The sequence below is a fragment of the Salvia hispanica genome, chromosome 2 (genome assembly GCF_029641045.1).
Source record: "Salvia hispanica isolate PSC_SH4W2 chromosome 2, Shi_PSC_v1, whole genome shotgun sequence".
NCBI lineage: Eukaryota > Viridiplantae > Streptophyta > Magnoliopsida > Lamiales > Lamiaceae > Salvia > Salvia hispanica.
In genome coordinates, this window is record NC_142693.1 from 43,371,052 (window position 1) to 43,389,066 (window position 18,015).

Consider the following 18,015-nt stretch of genomic DNA (forward strand, 5'->3'; position numbering starts at 1 on the left):
CAATGGAAAGCACCCATTGATAGGGTTTAAGTTCCCTATCGAGCGATTTGTAGAGCACGCGAAGATTGAACCGAAAGAAATCGATAATTCCCTAGTTGAAGTTCTAGGGTTTTGGAACAAGAATGAGAAAAGAAGTATTTTATTTCTTAATTCTCAATGGAACAAAATACTATAGAATTCTATTATTTATAGAATTCTAAATCCTAAACCTATCTTGCTAATCAAGCAAGATAATTAAAATAAAAGATTACAGAAGATATGCAAAATAACTAAAGATAAATAACTAAAATAAAAGATATGCTAAAATAAAGAAAGGAATATTGAGGAAGATCTTTAGCGAGATTTGCTAGATCGAGGGCCCTATCAGTTCCCCACTGATTTGAATGAAGTTAGCATTATCACATCATTTTGATCAACCATCCACCTTATCATGCTATAGTTTTCTTGGAACAAATTGGCCTTGGTAATAGCTGCAACTTCTTTATCTTTCGTTAACAGTATGCTTCGATTGGTGATGTTCATAGAACATGCCTTCACCTTCCCATTGCGATTTCGTCTGACTTTAACAATGTTTAGATCAGTTTATTTATATGGAGTTTAGAAATTTCTTCTACTAATTGGTCTTTTTGCCCATGTGAATGAACTATGCAATCCAAAAGGTTGTCAATCGTCTTGACGGTACTTGGACGTTGGGAGGAACGAGAATGAAGTATTGCATGCAACGCCTCAAGATTTCCCAACCCACCGTCAAAGGTCACCCTTGTCGCACTTCAAACACTATGGGGCGTTTTTATAGACAAGATACACATGACATGCGAGGTTTAAAGGAATCCATAAGCATTCAGAAGCTAGGATTGTCGTGCATGCGAAAGAGATCAACGGTGTGCAAATGGTTGGCTAGTTGCGCGAGATCAACACATGGATCTTCAATTAATAAATCTTAAGTGTTGTTTAAGGATCAAATCACAGGATGAGAACAACGAAGCCGATAGTCTAAATTTGACTTCACTGTTGGGGAACCAAAAACACTTATTTATCGATTTGGCTGGAAAAATTGGATAATTCAATACCCGGCCAACTGCCTGTTAGTCTCACCTTGTTAGGGTCTGAGCTAAACGTGGACAAGTTGATATTTCTCGAAAGGATAGTCCAGGGTGAAGAACCAGAGGATGTATTGCTATAAAAGAGGATTTTATAAATTATAAATTATATGAATTTGAAACATGGAAAGCCACCTTGTTAGGGTCTGAGCTAAACGTGGACAAGTTGATATTTCTCGAAAGGATAGTCCATGGTGAAGAACGAGATGATGTATTGCTATAAAAGAGGATTTTATAAATTATAAACTATATGAATTTGGAACATGGAAAGCCTCACAAGTTTCGAAGTAGAGGAAGAGTCAATATAATGTCTCGAAAAACTGGAGATAAGATCATGCAAGAAGTTGGAAAAGCTTCCAGTTCGGTAGAGGGAACTGGACAACCTAGAGATCAAATTGACTACTATGCCACAATAATTTGCGGATAGAGAACAGTTCAACTATGCCTCATGCATCAGTTTTAAAGATGATCAGTGCGTATTAAGATATGCAATGGAAGGAAGGGGTAAAAACTCAAATTTTAAGTAGGTTTATTTCACTTGTATGCATTTGTTAATGTGTAATAATTCTCATTATTTTCAAACCATATTACAATAGGCCATCTTCCGAAAAGGCCACAACTAAGTAGTTCAACTAAACGTTTTCGGTGCGTTCTCCCGAATGACTTGAAATTCACACGGTGACTGAGATTTTTTGTTTAGTGTTAGTTGCTTTTTCAAATTTGCACGGTGATTTTAGATGACTTTTCTGACCAGAATCGTAGTAAATAAACATGCATGGTGTTAGTCGGAATGAATAAAGCCTTCGCAATTAGACCTGTCATGTGGGTCGGGATAACCGACCACAAGTCGGGTTGGATGCGACTATATTTGTCCGACCACAAGCCTGATTTGAGCCAGGCCATCAGAGAAGGATAACAGATTTAAGATGTTCCACGGATCAATTGTCGTGTTTCTTAGAATGAAACAAGTCATCTACAACTAAATTTGTTAAATGGTGGGAATGACCCGACTCAGTCCCTCCTTGTTTAGGAGAAATCTATAAATTTGAGTATTTATTACTGTGTAAATTATTTTTTTCTATTAATTTGAGTATTTTTTATGTGTAAATTATTTTTTTTAGAGTAGACTATTTAATATTTATGATGAGACAATTCAAAGTGATACATAAATTTTAAATTGATACATAAATTGTAAAGGGAATCTATACATATATAAAAGGCGAGTTTTGAGTCATTTTTAAAAATTTGTGAATTCTGGATATAGATTTAAATATTTATAAATATAGGATGTAAAAATGAAAATATTGATGTGAATTTAGTTTTCTAATAATAATGATAATTTATTATTGTGAGAATGTATGAGCGTTACACATTAATGTCATTCATGTTCATAGGCTGTTACGGTGGAAAATCCTTCTGATTTTGACCAAATAATATACTATTACCACTACTAAAATGAATTTAGACGTAATTGCATAAGCCGTTACATGTCCAGTGTCCATTTGAATTCATTAAAAAATTAAATTTCTTATCATAAATGGAGGAAATTGAAAGATTTTAGAATATCCCACAATTCATTTGTTTGGACTATAAATATATGATAGTTGATAGTTTACAATTCACCCATTCGGTGCTTTATTTTCTGCAAAAATTTTGCTTGATTTTAGGTATTCTTCTAAATTTTCAACAATGTTGTTTTTGAAGGAACTGGCAGCGGAAGCGCTCACATAAATCAATTACATAATAATTATGATCTATTTAGCAGATTATTTAGACAAATTCTATTCGTGTAATTATCACATGTATCATACTCATAACTCAAATAAAACATGCTTTAAATTAATTGAAACCTAAAACATGCTTTTCTATGGTTTAGCCATTATACCTTGATGATTCTCCAAAGAAAAGAAGATAGCTAGCGCCTTCTCCACGTGAAGATCTTTAGTACAAAACCACGGATCTTCTGTCTGGTTCCCGGACTGTAAACTGATATCAGGGTGGGCTGATCTCACCAGTGTACTATGACTTAAATAAAGAAGACGGAAATCCTTTCCCTCGGAGGAGAGAAAATCGTCCCACTTCTAAGTAGAGAGGGGGACGAAAATTTTATAGAAAAAAAAGTGTGTTTTCTGTCTCCTTTATTCTCCTATTTATAATAAGTCACATATTGGGCCCAAACAGGGATCTATGGAAGGCTTTGGATATGGGCTCTTCCAATTAGCTTTTTACTAATTAAATTAAACCCAATTTAATATAAGCTTATAATTGGAATATTACGAGCAGCCACTACAGAAGTAATATTGCACTCCCCATCCAAATCCGAAATTAGAAGTACTCCGGGTTTCCATTGCTTGATATTAATTTCCCGCGCTTAAGATAGAAACATCCATTAATCAATTATTGTCTGCTATGGACTTAATTATAATATCTTATTTATTCCAAGAGAGGCTTAAGATAGAAACATCCATTAATCAATTATTGTCTGCTATGGACTTAATTATAATATCTTATTTATTCCAAGAGAGGACTCAGCAAGAAAATCTTATTTATTATTCATAGAGTAATTAAACTCCAACTAGCTAGGTTCCGAATAATAAAACCATATTTCAAGCTGCTTGGGTTTGGAGCCCCTTGCACAACGGAAGACTTGTAAAAAACAAATAAATCAGATAAGGATCTATTTGACCGATTATGCGATTAATCAATTCACATGTTAAACAGATAATTGCATGCTAGAACGCAAATAATTCATGCTTAGAAAATATAAATCCTAAAACATGATTTCTACGGTTTAGGGTTACCGATTTGATTCTCCAAAGAATCGTCGATTACTCGCGCCTTCTCCACGTGATGATCTTCAATACTAGACCACGGATCTTCTCTCTGGTTCCCGAACTGTATCTCGATATCAGGGTGGGCTGATCTTATCAAAATACTAGGACTCGAATAAAGAAGACAGAAGAAATCCTTTTGGGAATAGGTGAAGAATTCGAAATCCTCCACAGCTGGAGAGTTCAAAATTTTCGAAAAATTTGAGAATAAAAATTGTGTTAATTCTGTCTCCTTTATTCTCCTATTTATATTATGTTCCTTTTGGGCCCAGACAGGGATCTATGGATGGTTTTGGATATGGGATCATCCAATTTACTTTTTACTAATTAAATTGAACCCACAATTTAATACAAGCTTATATTGGAATATTACGAGCAGCCACTACAGAAGTAATATTGAACTCTCCCCATCCAAATCCGAAATTACAAGTAATCCGGGTTTCCACTTTGTTTATTATTTATTTCTCGCGCTTAAGATATAAATGTCCATTAATTAATTAATGTCTGCTATGGACTTAATCAATTAACATCTTATTAATTCAAAGAGTAGACTTAGCAAGAAACATTTATTTATTATTCATAGAGTAATAAAACTCCAACTGGCCAGTTTTCCGAATAATAAAACCTTGTTCGAGCTCCTCTTGAGGACATTATCAAATGAGACTCACCTCGCGCACGTTTAAACATAATAGCAATCCTAAAACCGCTAGATATTAATCACCACTACCCAATATATTAAGATTATTGGGTTGCGAAAAACCCGCACCATTTGATAAGTCAAAGTAGTGCATAATCAATACCGTATGCTCAATGCTAACATATGTAGATTAATAAATAGTATTTTATCAAGACCTAGTCTTTCAGTAGATAGCATAAAGACACGTCTTGCTGTTAGATCCGTTCAGTGCTATACCACACCAATGTCATCTTATTTTAGTAAGGCTTAGAAATATACGGACTGACATTGCAACCTTTCACGATAGGTAGCCAAAGCCTATCTAGGTTGTGAAATTCTTCTTTTTCTTTTGCAAAGCATTGCATAGATCTGACCGTGTTACCTTAAAGTGGACGACGCCCACAACCGGTCTACTAAGCAAAAGACTTAGACTTTGTTTACTTCTTATGCATTTAAATGTTTGTAAAACATCTTATAAATGCACAAGCAAACACAATGTAATAATAATAGTGATTCTATTGGTGCGAGACTGCTCGAATAATACTGAATCGGGTTAAAAGTGGATTGTAGAGTTTTACGTATACAAGCAAGATTCTATTCTCGCGAAACTTGCTCGAAACATGCTTTTCAGTATGACTTATACTCAAAACATGCTTTCGAGTATACCCACTGCCAAAAACTCTCCCACTTATACTCAAAGTAGGTCTTTGTACTAGATATATCGAACTACCATTCATTTCAGTAAGTGAAAGAAAAATGTCACGACCGCACTTTGATAGGGATAGCAAAGCCGGGAAGCCGTGACTAGGGGTGGGAGATAAGAAGAGGGGAACAGAAAGGGGGTAAACAATATCTGAATATCTACTCAGAAATAAAGAGGGAAACAACTTCAAATTAACTCTTGATCACCAGAACTTGAATGGAAATCTTACTCTTCAATAAATAATTATCAGAGTATAGAAGAACACTACGCAGCGGAATGAACACGGTCACATGTATGGAGACATGCACCTCTGAGAGCCTCTACTTAAAATATAAAGAAAATCATAAACTCTGCTCAGCATTCCCCACCGTCACTGCTCAACCTGCACATTTAGAAATATATGCAGGGCTGAGTAAAAAAATACTCAGTGAACACATTGCCGAAATATACATACATAAAATGAAAATGTTATCATGCCATCACAGTAACACTCGAGAGTTTTCTCTTAAAAGGCCCGAGCTTACTAAAATCTTTGTTCGACTGCGCAGTCTAAGTTCTTTCATACTTTGCCATATCTGAACACCAAGTGTCGTGGAGATGGTGCTCTCCCACGATCACCTACATCTTTCTCCAGCCGGGGAGGTGGCCACCTCCCAACGGCCTCCACTATATCATCTTTGTGCCATGGAAGGTGGTCACCTTCCACGGTCACCTGTGTACACTAGTCCGAGTAGGGACACCACCCTCACTCGAACCCGAATTCGATTCTTACATTCCAACCAAACAGATAGGCATAAAACAAATCATTTATGGCAAGACAACATCATTTCCACAAATAACAAAACATAAGTTTATATTTTCATCCACATTAGTATGTAGGATAGAAAAGTTCACCTCGTTCGTTTAATTTCCTTAACTTGATTTTCTCGTTCTGACCTTAACTTGCGGAGATAACCTTTTCAAGAATAAAAACAATAAAACATAAAATACTAATCAGACTTCAAGAATTTCTTAGACTTTAATAGGAATGCATGCCTCCCAATTAAAGCCTTTTATCTCGCTTTTCATCTTTCGCATATTTTAGATTATTCGGCGGCCGCCTAAGGCGTTGCGTGCGACGCCGGTTTGCCGTTCACGCCCATATTTCTCTGTTGGCGCCTCATAATTTCCACCACGATATCGAAATAAATTCTCAAAAATTATTCAAGCTCACAGTTAAATTATCGCAGTTATTTCCCTGCGCATTTATATTTATTTTGTACTTGAAAAAAGATTATTCGTAGTTCGCAATTTAAGCCGGGACTTAATTTAATAATTCCCCATGATTTAAATTAATTTATTGGCCCAAAGAATTATTAAAGGTCCAAGACTTAATTATTTTACTTGGCCCACCTTATTTCTCCACAATTAAAAGAATTGAGCCCAAACACCCAAAGCCGAAGGAAGGAGGCCCAAATTTAATTGTATACTCCCATCCTCAACACCACACGGTCAACCCCTCTCTCTCTCTCATCCGCCGCCACGTCGGTCCTGCCTCATCCCCCGGCCATCGCCGCGGTCCCTGCTTCTCGCTGACGTGGGGCCTCTTCGGGCGCTCGCGGGGCAGCAGTAGCGCCGTCCGCCACTTCTCCTGCTGCTCGCTGTGTCGCTCCCGTTGGCACTTGAGACGGCCAAAGCCACCGCTGCTGCTGTGTCTCCGTCGTTGTTCGACCGTGGACAGGACAGTGGTTCTCCGGCGCGGTGAGCTGTTGTGCTGTTGGACCGTCGCCGGGCAGCCACATCCCATATCTAAAAGCTAAGTTCTTTCTTTATATTTTAGTGAACTTCTATCTAGATTTTGATTAACAAGAAGAAAGCTTTAAATTCATAGTTGAAGTTGCTCTTGTGGTTAGGAAACTTCTTATGCGATTGTTGCTTCTAAAAATTAAAATTGTCTATTAGATGATGATGCTTGAAATAAAAGAAATGGGATTGGTGATTACCAGAAGCTGGAATTGAATTTGCTTTTAAGAAAGGAACTTTCTTTACTCTCATATCTCTAATTCTTGATCTCTAGCCATTTGATGAAACAAAATTGATGAAGGAAAATTGTGGACGAAGCATATATTGTTAGGACTCTTTGTGATTAAGTTTTTGATTTAGTGTGCAGGAGGTGATTGTAATCTAAGCATGAGGTGGAGGATAGCTACGTACGTGGCTTGATGTGGGGAAAGTAATCAAGCATGAAGGAGGTGGTGGAGATCTATCTTTATAAATTGGTGTTGGACCTTTTTGGGCTCCAAAGAAAAATAATTTTAGTGATTTGGATTTTAGAGAGTGGACTCTTAAAATGATGAAATTATTTTCTTTTTTTTATACCCACAAGAAATAAATTCTTTTATTTCTATTATATTTTATTTCTTGAATTTAAATTTATTACATAAAATTTATAATTAGTACTTTAGTGGCATGCTAAGTACTAAGCATGATTTACGACATCTTTTAATCGATTGTAAACATCTAATACTCTTTTAATTTTTGAAAAAGGATTGAAGATTAAACAAGAAAAAAATAAAAATTCGGATACCCATTTAACGTCTTTTTAAGATCAACTAAAAAGATAGGAAAGATTCGGGATGTTACATTCCACCCACCTTAAAAAAAATTCGTCCCGAAATTTGAGGTTCTCGTATATGAGTAACTCGGATAGCACAAAAAGATAATGTTATTGTTCTCGCTTCTTCGATGATTTTAGGAGCTCTAATAAATCGTGGCATTGACGTACCCTTGAAGAAATACCTCATCTTCTATTTTATTTTTCAACTCAGATCGGCACGCATCAGCTTAAGATTTGGCCCTTCCTTGATCCTAACACGTATTCTCTGTACTACATCAACATTTCATTTATCGCGTTTCGTGTTAACATTTATCTTTTACAAACTTCGTGCCAGACCCTCATTGGTAGATTGTACGAGTAAGTTTTTCAAGAAGCGTGGAAACTATATACAGTTGGACTCGTCACGACCACTCAAGATACAAAGAGAAGAAAAGCTACAAAGGTCTTAACTATACTCTCAAAGTTGGAGAATTCTCTTATTAGGAGATTCCTAGATGGAAGAAGCTATATATATAAAAATGAGGATATAACCGATGTAGATTTTCATAGTTGGTGCCAACAATATAATCTCCAGGATCAGTTAAATTGAAGAGTTCTAAGTATCATTCGATGATATCTTTAACATAGCGACTGGACGATTAGTCGCAAGTGGGTATGAAAAGAAAGCAGTTGCTCAAAAGTGGTGATGGACTTTAGTCAACCATCTCGTGACATGACACCACATCAGTAATTCATCAAGGCTTATAGACAATTTAGAAACAAACTCATACAGTAAAAGAGTTTGTCGTCAATCCATGTTTAAAAATACAAATAGGTAAATTAAAGATCTTAAAAGAATATATCAAGCTTGAAAGAGAACAATCATCTTAGACATATGATCATTCCGAAGGCCATAATTTTGCAGGACTTGGGATAGAGTATGGTAGTAGGAATTCATAGAATCATAATATTGCTTTCATCCCAAATGAATCAAGGGGAAACTGTAACCAATCAGGGGTGTACGAAAAAAATATGAGGGTAAGTTAACTTTATTTAAATGGATCACTACTTGATATAAAATATAAAGAAAATTGTGCTGACGCCTTATAGACATGAGTAATTCAAGGTCTGAATCAAACGAGGAGGTATTATAAATGCACCAAGTCAAGATGATACCCGTAAAAAAAAAGTATTCGGGCTAAGGTGCGAATAGTAGATCACAAATTATTTAGGGAGGGACCAAATAACGCCTTCACCCCGAAGAAAAATTATGTGTGCCGGATAACAATGAGCTTAGAAACAAAATCATGAGTAAGGCACACTATAACCCTCACACCACCCACCTTGGAAATAAAAAGATATAACAATGACATGAAAAAGAAGTCTGGTGAGATGGTACGAAAAGGAACATCTCTACATTCTTAGAAAAGGTGTAACAAAGGACTTTTTGGCATGTTTGCCCAAACTGAATTTAAGAATTAGTATTATGTGGGTAATCATTGACCAACACATCAAATGGAGATCCAGGATCACATCGAGAATTTTAAAAGGCTTTCAAAAAGAACTGGACACTAAACTAAATTTGAGCACGATATTTTACCAAGTAACAGACGAGCAATAGGAAATAAACTTCAATAGCTTGGAGAATATGCTAAGAGTAGTCGTGCAATAGGAAATAAACTTCACCATAATGTCTTTGCTGCGCACTTGATCTTTAATTAATTTCATCCCCATATGTGATTGCTTAGCTTAATAAACTCGTGTGTCACTCGAGTTAGCCTTCACTAGAGTAATTTAAAATAATACTCATAGGCATACTCAAACTTACGATTAAAGCTATTAGGAATATATTCCTAAATTAAACACATATTCAGAGGATGACTTACTCGATCACTGATTAGTCATAAAACTAAGACAGTGTAACCCCAAGGACATTGCATGAATGACCGGTAATCTAGAATATAGTTACTAGTCTTTCTCAAGCACTAGGGTATATTCATTACCTCAATCAAAATCATTTGCCATGGTTAATATGATATATACTTGCAATGCATAAGCACAACTAATATCAAACTTAGTACACATTATAGCATATATGAGACATCTATCTCCAACACTAGTCTCATTTTTCTTGATCTCACTAAGTGTCAAGCGACACTCGACTAGAGACAAGACAATTCCATCTTGAAAGGTAAAACCTTTGCATGGAAATTCTAATGCTTAAATGTTCCAAGCAATGTGTAGATATAGGATTCCTAAGAGAATCTCAACATTCTTGCTAGCAATCTTAAAAAGGACTTAGATGCTAAGAATGTAATTAGTTTCTCTTAAATCATTTATCTTAAATTGGGTAGACAACCAGTTTCCTACGTCAGATGCCAATCTTAGTTGTTTGCAACTTTTGTAGATTTCATCATCGTAGAGTACCAATAATACCATATGTAATGCACTTTCAACTTCCTTGTGCTTACAGCACTGTTAAGGACACAAGTCAAATTCCAAATATTTGACAATTTTGATAAAACACATATACTCTGATTTAGATGCTTGCCTAAGACCACGAAGGTCTATATAAGCTTCCAATCATGCGTTTCTTGCCCATAATTAAATATCCCATTAGAATGTTCTAGTAGATGATTTCCTCAAGACTTCTATTTGTAGAAGGCTGTCTTGACAATCATAATGCATATATTCTAATTTATGTAAGTTCTAATAGACAATATGATCTAATAAATCCTGGCACAACGATAGCGAGAAGATAATTCTCTTTGGGCATAACCCATTGTCATTGTCTAGCCATTTGAGATCCACATTTACACTTGCAAAGATACTTACTCCCACTGAATGACACGGCCTGTAGATAGTATTGCAAGTCTTGTAAAACATGTTGTCTATCTTAGATTGTAATATGGAATCTATCACATGTTCAAAGATGATTATCCAAATTAACCAATACCACATTGTAGTTAAAGGGATTATGTTCAAGTTAATCTAAGACCGAGTCTTACGACACTCTTAGACCCAAGAACTTGTTGTGTTCCAGTGGAACGCTCCCACTATGATATGGTTCTTACAATCTTAGGTACTGAAGTTGATTTTATTAGTGTAAAAGTTTCTAATGGTATGACTTCTTGGTAATGTGGAAAATCCGATATCTCTCTCTTTATTTTGAGAGTTATCACACTGTTAGGCTTGTAGTTCATCTCTTGATCTTCATACAAGAATTATATCTTTGAAGATTACAGAACTTATAACCTTACATCATTTTGGACAAACCTTAAAACATGCCTCAGTACTCAACTCCAATTTCTTGGACACTTTTCCAACACGTGTTGGAACAACATTGCACCTTGAGATGTGCTAGACTAGAGACGCTCTAGTCCACAACTCGTGTTTTGTAGAAGGTACTGGTGTTGGTAGTTTCTTTAATGTTTATCCCACCAATGATAAGATTTTAATGAGTACAACTCATCTCATAATCGAACTTGTCTTAGAAAGACTTTGATTCCTTCTTACATAACTATCACATTCATTAGATGAATTCTTGGATTCGTTAGTGGAGATTAGACTCCCACTACTGATCATAACCCTTTGCTCGTCTCCTTATGGTGTAAACCATTGAGACTTGCTAGTCTTTCTATGTTGCACTTCTATAAGTATTCTGAATCTCTTGAAAAATCAAATGATTCTAACTCATAGTGCATCAAATAGACTTTCCCAACTCACAAGCTATTTAACGAAATGTTAAAATCTTGATAGTCTAGATCAGTTCGAACAATTTCTAAGTATTTTCTTGGCCTTATGGCTAAGAGCCATAAATACTTTATCATTCAATGATTAAGAAGTTGATGTGTTGTTGAATACTCAACCTTGTCGCACTTATATTATTTTAATACTATGATGCCTTAAGCATCAACCATAAAACAACAGTTGAGCATTAATAGCTCCCACTGCAACAAAAACCTAACTGGATCAAGATCTCTTACTTAGAAGTTGCATTGTCATGTAAGTCATTGTCCTTATATGAAATAGGTCAATCCAACTCACAAAGCATCTTTTCTCGCTTTAAACAAACTTCGATGACAACCCAGGCTCTCCCATTTCCATATCTAGTCTTTTTGTTCAAATGAACTAGGACTTAAGAAAAAAATAGCCTTTATGAATTCGTCATCTATCATGTTACTTTCCTCTAATAGTAACACACGACTATTATTCTGAAGATTTTCTACTTTTCAGTTAAACCTTCTTATAGTCATTTCTTGTTACTTTAGGCGATGACTTGTGTCAGAAACTATTTGAGTGATCAAAAGATCCTCAAAACATTCGGTCACTCTAGGATATTCCAATCGAATCATCTTGACAGATTCTATTGATATCCATCTTTCATCGTCATTAACCAAGACTTGTCGAGCTACTTAAAGAAAAATAGCTTGACCTTATTCCTCAAAGAACTTGTCAAGTACATGCATAATGCATTCTCGAACATTCTTCATGGATTTATGTTGAGGAAATGGAGGACATGAATCATTGAGTATAAACTCCAAGCTTTCAGCGATGAGAATTTTATCCATTTTCGTTTCAGGTCTACATAATTTAGGCGTTCGAGTTTTTTTTCTTTAAGGATCGCAGACAAATATTAAATGACATAATGAAGATTTGGCAAAGAAACTTATTATCACATACTCATGTTCAATACATAATCACAAATAACCACAAAACAATTATGCATGTATCTTACAACTGCAAAATTAATAAATTGTATCCTCCTCTGGAGGTTAATACGCATTAAAATTTTGACAATTTTACTGGTCACAACACCGACGCATTAAATTGTATCCTCCTTTGGAGGTTAATACGCCTAATGTTGCCTAAGCACGACCATTAGATTTAGCATTACAGAATTTTATTTCTACAACACACTCCCATGACAATGTTCATGTGCTGATAACAAAACCAAGTTATCTCATAAATTCTGATTGAACCCTGAAACTCGCAGTTTCTTAGGATTATTGTCCCTACTTTGCAGGTGGCAATAATATTGGGAACCACTTTCTAGTTCATTCTATTTATTATGTGAGAAGTCCGCCCTTATGAACTTACTGTTTTCGTAGGATTATTGTCCCTACTTTGTAGGTGGCAATAATATTGGAAAATCAGCTTCACAAAATTTGGCAGTCCAACCGGTGGAGACCGTATACAACGCACTTGTTGTAATCATCACTTAGATATTTTGTATGGTTTTTGCATAATTATCACATAAGCAGATAAAACAGATAATCCACTTAAAATAGATAAACACCAAATAAAGAGATAAATCCATTTAATGCATGACATTTAAACACACATGATAATTAACGACAATTATTTAATCTAGTCAATGGAGAATCAGTTAAATAATTAAGTTTTATATTGGATCATAATTATCCAATTACTGATAGGATTTATCAAGATAGAGTTAACTATCTAAATCCATTTAGGATTATTCAAGATTTTATTTCGATAAAATCAAATCCTACCATTCAAGATAACGTTGATCTAGGATTATCATTATTTAAAACGTATTAGGATATTACTAGATAGAAACATTTCCATCATAATCCTTAACATAAATAAAATCCAATCAATCAAGATTTATACAAATCTTAATTCTATTTAGAATAGACATCATGAATATATCAAACATTACTTAGGATTTCTTAGACAAACAAATTTATCTAAATCCAATTAAATAAGGATTTTCTTATATATCATTAACATCCTAATCTATCTAGGACATACATCCAAAAGATAAGGACGACTTGGATTAATACTTATTTTAATCCATCTAAGATTTGTCTTAATAGAATTAAATCTATTCAAATCCATAGGATAAAATAAATTAATATAAATATTAATCCTAATTCATCTAGGATTTATTCTTGGAGTAAATCCATACAAATCCATAGAATTGGATAATATTATATTATAATTATTCAAATCTATCCAAGATTTATCTAGGAACAAATCCATATAAATCTATAAGATAAGAATAAAATATTATATCATTCCTATCCAAATCCATCTAGAATTTATCTATGAATAAATTCATATAAATTCTTAGAATAAGAATAAAGTATAATATTATCATTATCTAAATCCAACTAGGATTTGTCTAGGATAAATTCATATTAATCCATAGAATATAGATAAAAATTAGATTGTCATTATCCAAATTTAACTAGGATTCATCTATGAATTAAATCCATACAAATCCATAAAATAAGGATAAGATCTATAATTAATCGATGATTTAATACAAAATCAAATCTTATATAATATATAAAATCCACAAAAGATATATTCAAATCTTATTTCCAAATGAATCTTGCATAATTTCCAAAAATTGAATCCAAGGATTTGGAAATCCTAATCAAATTTGGAAAGCGAAGTCGTGAGACGAGACAAAATGACATCACGCATAGGGAAACCCTAATCTTGCGTCGTCGTACTCCCACTGAACCGCAGCCGCTGCTGGGCTCCCACTCGTCTCGCGAGCTCGCCGAGCCTGACGTCTCCGACGCTGCTGCGTCGTCCTTGCCACGGCTGCTGGCTCTGCCTCGGTGTAGTCGCTGCATCAGCGACGTTCTCACCGCAACAAGCCCAGCTGAATTCTCGACCATGAACAGCCATCAAAGACAGCCGCCGCCATCGTGAATTCCGGCAGCCCGTGCCTCGCCGGCACTGCTGCACGAAGACACCTAGCCTCCACGTTGCTGTCCGTCTGCTCGTGAGGACGCACCTGCCGCTGCTGCAAGTGTGACAACGTCGCTGCTGCCGCTGCGTCGTTCTCGTCACGGCTGCTGCGTCATCGCCCCCCGAGCCGGACCACCGCTGCTGCCCGTCCAACAGCGCCGCTGCTCTTGCCTGCAGCCGCTGCTGGTGCAGCTGAATGATCATCGCGGTAATACGAATCACGCACGTTTAAAGGTTTTGCAAGATGAATTCCATGCAATAATTACTTAAATGTAATGATTGCACATTCAAATTAATTAAAGTGCATGAATATAATGATTACTGTTGCACGTAATCATCTCACAAGACAAACATGTATTGCTATGAATTGTTCTGGAGAATTAAATCTCCTAATTCATTGAATTTGGGCATATCACAAGTTCGTGCAGTATTCGACTTCCTCGTACTTACGGTATGTTGATTTAATTGAAAATTAACAACAGCCACGCCACGAAGAAAAACATGCATTCAAATCTATCCTCTCCACCGACCACCGACCTACCATCCATTCTTAATAATACTACTGCTCCCTCCGTTTCATAGTAATGGAGACGTTTCTTTTCGATACAGAGATTAAGAAAAATTGTGTTAAGTGAGTTAAGTAAATGGAGAGTAAAGTGCAAAATGAAAAAGGTAGAGAGATGAAGAGAGAATAAAATAAGAGAGAGTAAAGTAGGTGTGGAATAATGTTTTGACTTTTACTAAAAAGGGAAATGACTCTATTACTATGTAACGTACCAAAATGGCAAAATAACTCTATTACTATGGAATGGAAGGAGTACAATTTTTTACTATTTCCTCTAAAGCAACCAAAACAACGAATATTCATAATTTATCATTGCTTTTACCTTTGCATAAATTTTCATCATACACGATGTAAGCAGATGATATTTTCAATATCAGTTTTATTACTTACTGGTGGTTGTCTACAGATTTTACATATACTCACATCACATAAATTTTGTTTTGTATAAAACGATGTAGTAGATTGACGTCTATATTACAATGATAGCCAATTCAATTATTTGTTATTGTTGAAAATTGACTACGGTAGTACTCCCTCCGTTCCAAGGAAGATGACCTTTTTTTTGGACGACATGAGAATTTATACAATTTTGTTTTGTGTATGAAGTGGAGGGAGTAAAATAAAAGAGAAAGATTAAAGTAGAGATAAATGTGTTTCCATTTTTAGTAATTAATCATATTGGGTGAGACAAACCAAAGAGGAAAGTGAATCATCTTTAATGAGACGGAGAGAGTACAGTATTGTTCATAATAAAACAGTTAAAGTTCACACATACTTCTGAGAAAAACATTTAGTTCATTTTAAATCACATACTTCAAAGAAAAACATTTAGTTCATTTTAAAATCATAAGACGATATCTTTCTTATCTATAATTAGACACTACTACCTTTATGCAGGCAGTATCTATATATATAAGACATCTTTTGAAATTTGAATTATGAATTATAAGAACCATAAAACAATTTGGAGAATGAGCAAATGCTATCTTACTGAGAAAAAAAAGAGAAAAATAAGAAAGAGAAAATGATCAGGAATATACACTTGTCCCAAAGAAAAGGAAAAAAAAATCAGAAGTCAAGAAATGAAGAAAGAAAAAACTGACCAAGAGTCTATGTCTGGTCCCGAAAAAAGAAAAGAAAAAGAGATAGAGATAGAGAACAAGAAAAAAAGAAAGAAAGAAAAAAAGAAAGAAAGAAAAAAAGGGAGATTGCAAATAAGCACAAAATATCCAGGGATCATAATAACCAGTTGGCTGAACGAAGAAGAGAAGACTTTAAGCCTGATCGAGAAGTTGTCCTGCTAATGGTCCTGATCATTATGTCTCCCCCGTTTTCCACAATAAGAATAATTTTGAACATAGAGCTCCTAGGACCTAACATGTACATCATAACCCCATAACCCCATTACAACCCGAATAAAGACCTTTAGGATTTACTTTGTGAGATCTAAGCTCGAAGCATATGTGGTTTAGCAATAATGAGAGAACAGTCCTAACATTTCTGGTGAGGAATGAGTGGCTGAGTGAACCCAACTTTTGGCTAATAAGAGTGGCGATCTTGACAAGCGAATAAACTAGCCGGGTGAGGTGGAGGGTGGAAGAAATTCGAAGTTGTTTACAGCTAGATTGATTCAACCCAAGGGGGAGGATTGGTTGAAAATATAGCCTGTGTAATGTGTTTATGAGTTTTTCTTTTGTCCGTTTTGTTATTTTTTGTTTTCTATGAATCAATTAAGTGTTTTTAGAGTCTTTTTTATTTTGATTGTTCTTAGATTGTTTTGTCCGTATTTTTAGATTGTTTACACTTAAAAAGCATAAAAAACATGTAAAGATTTGATTTTGATTTTGAAAGATGTTGACAATGTAAAATAAACGATTAACTATTGAAGGGTTTCTCAAACGGAAAAGCATGTCACTCCAAGTTGCTCATTAGACTTGAATCATTCTACACTTACATCAAAAGCACATATTTTGGTATGAATTAATCAACCTAATCGCGTGCATTGAACATGTTTGCGACATATAGTTCACAGTAAGCCGAACACTTGTTCCATGAACTAACTTTCAAAGATATTAAATTCCTGCAGAAGTGCGGGAATAAACATCTGGACAATTCAAATTCGACAACACATCAATTGATTAGTGTATCCAAGTCTACGTTAAAGAGACGATAAACAAGGATTAAACATCTATAACAATAGAGGCCTCTATAGTGATATAATCTAAAACTAAATACATCAATGATATCAAAACGTGAATTCAAAGGTGTAGATACATTCAAACAAGCCTAAATCACAGCTTGGTGCAACATAGAGGGTTTAGCCTAAACACACGGTAAATATCACAATGAAAACCATAAGAAGCATGCTCTCGTTGAGTGGAATTGAGATTTGGAGACGGATAGTCGGAATGTTAGCCGAAATTTCATCCTTCTCTTCTTCCTCCTCTCTTTCTTTCTTTTCCGCTCCTTTTCTCGTCCAATGATGTCTGAATATCCTCAAAAACTGCTCCAGAGAAAAACGCCCGACAGTTTCCGAGAAAAACGCCCGACACAGGTGAAACGATGGCATCCCGGGCGTTTCTACTGGACCCGGTGAAGGAACTGGCAGCGGAAGCGCTCACATAAATCAATTACATAATAATTCTGATCTATTTAGCAGATTATTTAGACAAATTCTATTCGTGTAATTATCACATGTATCATGCTCATAACTCAAATAAAACATGCTTTAAATTAATTGAAACCTAAAACATGCTTTTCTACGGTTTAGCCATTATACCTTGACGATTCTCCAAAGAAAAGAAGATAGCTAGCGCCTTCTCCACGTGAAGAT

At 35.2% G+C, this 18,015-nt stretch overlaps 1 long non-coding RNA gene across 1 annotated transcript; it reads right to left on the reverse strand.

Annotated features, from left to right (window-relative positions):
- Positions 1 to 5,522: 5,522 nt before the first annotated feature.
- On the reverse strand, positions 5,523 to 7,655 carry LOC125200926 (uncharacterized). The gene is made up of 3 exons (XR_007172809.2): positions 7,293 to 7,655; positions 6,205 to 6,265; positions 5,523 to 5,692 (listed from the first exon to the last, which is right to left on the reverse strand). It is a non-coding gene; the product is annotated as an uncharacterized LOC125200926 (long non-coding RNA).
- Positions 7,656 to 18,015: the final 10,360 nt, after the last annotated feature.